General features: G+C 50.8%; 1 long non-coding RNA gene across 1 annotated transcript in view; it reads right to left on the minus strand.

Annotated features, from left to right (window-relative positions):
* Positions 1-513: 513 nt before the first annotated feature.
* The window catches only part of LOC121024188 (uncharacterized), a 6,355-nt gene continuing 3,509 nt past the window's right edge, over positions 514-3,359 (minus strand). Inside the window, exon 2 of the long non-coding RNA XR_005787640.1 lies at positions 514-2,337. This is a non-coding gene — a long non-coding RNA (uncharacterized LOC121024188). The remainder of the gene's footprint in view (positions 2,338-3,359) is intronic.

Raw genomic sequence — 3,359 nt, forward strand, 5'->3', positions numbered from 1 at the left:
TAGGAGGAGAGCAAAGTTGGAGATTTACTTTTGCACTCGGGCCTCTCCGAGCAGCCCTCCTCCTGGTACTGATTGCTCATGGCTGGGGCTTTTTCCCTGGGCGCAGAGAGCGGGGCCGCTGGCTGCCTCTCCTGAAGGGTGGGATAATGGGTGTGTGTTGGGGGGTGGGGTTCAGATGGCTGGTTATAGTGGATATTACTGCGGTCTCTGCGCCTCTCTGTCTCCCTCGGTTGCCGGCTGTTGCCTCCCGCCCTGCCCGCGGCCGGAGCTCGCCCTCTCCGCGCTCAGGACAGGCAGTAACAAGTGTAGTGAGCAGCGAGCGCGGAGCTCTGGAGTCTCTCTCCTCCACGTGCTGAGAGGCGCACTGTGATTGGCTCTCGCCAGAGGCCGGGCTGCGCCGGGCTGCGGGCTCAGCGCAAAGCCTGGACTGGAGTCCGGAAAGGCCGGCGAGGGGTTGGGGGGGCGGTGCGGAGGATGAGGGGACAGCAAGCTGTCACCCAAACCATTTTTTTCTTTTTTGTTTTTAACTAACAACTTTCTAACTTATCCATCTTCGTCCCGCAGCTTCCCCTTTAACCCTTCAAGACTGGCCCGAAGCTCTAGCTTATTCTGATGTCAGGCCTGTGGGTGCCCCTTGGGCGCCGTGCGCCCCTTCCACCAACCAGGGGACCTTGCTTCCTGGAGGCGAGGCCTGGAGGCTCGCGTTCAGACTGACTTGGTACTTTTCAAAGCCAGGATTGCGGTCGCAGGACAGCGCCTCGACCTCAGTGGCGCCCAGTCGCCGTCCTCTTTAGGCCGGACGAGCCTCCGAGGTGTCAGGGGGATGGCCGCCAGCAAACAACCGCTGTTTGAACGCTCACTTTTGTCTTGTGGCCCAACGCCTTGAGCAGTTAGTCTTCACCCGGAGCCGGGAGGCTGCTCTCTGGTTTGCAGCGTCCCCCGACCTCTCTTACCTCCGTCTTTAACTCTGGGAAAAGTCCGCTTCAAGACAAAGCTCGGCCAGTGGAGCGCGGCCTTCACTAGAGCAGTTACAGGGCAAAAGGGGACAGGCGAGTGTCGACTGCGGGGTCTGGGAGTCTCCCTCTTCTCCCCAGACTCGCTTCTCTCTTCTTTCCGCAAGTTCGCTTCCACTAGTTAGGCTGTCACCCCGAGGTCGGACGCTCCCAAATCTCATGCAAGGAGCGGAACTGTGGGGGCCCTGAGTGCTCCAGGGTGGGAAAGACCCAGGTTCGGCTGCTACCAAGTCTGAGCGCCTACATTTCTGAATTCTTAGGGCCCGGCTCCCATTAGGAAAGGTAAGAGAGTGAGCCTATGATTGAACGAACGCGTTTCTTCCCAAACAACTTACTGCGCGTCCAGCACTGAGAATCGAGACCAATTGTGACTGAAGTTGGGCCAAGCCAGTGCGAGGGTTTGGCACGAACGCCCACTTTTTCTGGGTGCTGGGCTCAAGGGACTGCCAGGGGCCCCGACGCTGGCAGGGTGGGGGCAAGGGTGGAGGGTGGGACAGGGACCGGCGAGGGGGAATCCACGCCGGGTTTTCCTCTCTCAACCCCCTTCAATATGTCAAAGAGAAAAGCGTTTTACAAAGGATTATACTTGAATCACTTACAGTCAGTATTTAAAAATACAAGAATGCATAACTGGGATTTTTTTTTTTCCAGCCATAAACATCTGCATAACTCTTGGATGCGGGTGGGCAGGCGGCCGACAGATTGAGCTGGCTTGGCTGGAGCATTCAGGATACGACTTGAGGAGGATGAAGGGTTGGGAATGGGTATATTAATATTGTTAATACTAATGCTGATATTACTACTACTATTAAGGCAAGAGGAAAAATATGTCTCTCTGTGTCCTTCTCTCTTTCTGTCTTTTAGCTTGATTCTCACCAGTTTTTCTGACACTTGGATGTTCGGACCCGGGAACGGAGGAGTCCCTGAGCTATCTCTGACATTTGATTTTCTTTTAAGCCCTGCCTGCTGGTCCAAGGCACCTGGGATATTCTGCCTTTCCTGCATTCCTCCTTTTTCCATCCTCATCAACAGTTCGGCGTTTTGATACCGTCCCATTCAGCTTTCGGTTAACATTCGGCCGCCGATTCCCTCCCCAGCCGCGAGAGCCCACTCCTGGGAAGCGGGTCTGGACGCAGCTGTAAAGACGCGTCGGTTTCCTCCAAGCCTCCAGCCGCGGACCCTCGCGGGCGTCCCAGCGGCTAGTCGCTGGGAGAAACAGAGGCACTTTTCCCTCACGGGAGGGCCCTGCGTCGGAAATCCACAAGACCCGGCTGCTGGGTGGCTCCGTGACTTCAGAGTCGGCTCCGCACACGCAAGGAGTGGGCTGAAAATGAGTCCAAAAAAGATCGTGTTAAACAAAAAGAGACACAAATGTACAAATCATTTCTGAGAGCCTAACAGTGTTTCAACTCTCTCGGTGGAAGATTTCTTTGCTTCCGTCTCTCTCCTCCCCCTTCTGCAGCTGTTCTCCTTTTTTTAAAAAAGAAGTCGGACTTTCTGCCGGGGTGTATTCTAATTTTAATCATCCACTGTAAAAGGGGAGGTTAACATAGACTTTCTGATTCTGACTTAATGACCCCTGGAATTTAATTCTATTAATAGAATATAATGTGTTTGTTTGGGAAACCTGTTTGAAAACACTAGATTTGTTATTTTATTTTGTTTATTTTTGGTATTTCTAATCAGTCTTCCCCAGTGAGGACGCTATTGGGAAGGCACATCCATTCACTTTGGGGAGAAGGGCCTGACCCAGTTCACTTTACACCCAGCAGCCCTGAGATCATCTTTGTCACAATTCAATACCAACTTCAAAATCTACAATTGACTCTTGCTATTCCCAAAAGATTAAATTAAACAACAACAACAGAAAACTTTTCTAGCATACCCCCTGGAAGACAGAATCTGCTGTCATCCCCAGAGTGTCTAACCAGAATATGGGTTTAAGGTGTACATGTTATCCTATTTGTTATTTTATTTTATTTTTTTTTAGATAAGCTTTACACCCAACATGGGGCTTGAACTCACAACCCTGAGATCAAGAGTCTCATGCTCCACCAACCGAGCCAGCCAGGCACCCTTCCTATTTGTTATTTTAGAAAACAAAAATGATACTTCTCATATCTAGGAAGAATTTAGCTGATTTGTTGAGTAGGTAAACGTGTAAGAATTGGGCTATAGGATGTGTATAAAAACTTTTAGTTTAGCCAATTTCATATTTACTGTCATCTCTCTTTTACCCACGAATCAAAGTAATTTCATTTTACTGGCAACATTTTTCACATTTGTACTTTGAAATTCACAACTCCTGTTTCCTCTTGTATTTGAGGTCTGTAACTGTTGGTCACC

The sequence above is a fragment of the Herpailurus yagouaroundi genome, unplaced genomic scaffold (assembly GCF_014898765.1).
Source record: "Herpailurus yagouaroundi ecotype Mexico unplaced genomic scaffold, PumYag 60796, whole genome shotgun sequence".
Taxonomy (NCBI): Eukaryota; Metazoa; Chordata; class Mammalia; order Carnivora; family Felidae; genus Herpailurus; species Herpailurus yagouaroundi.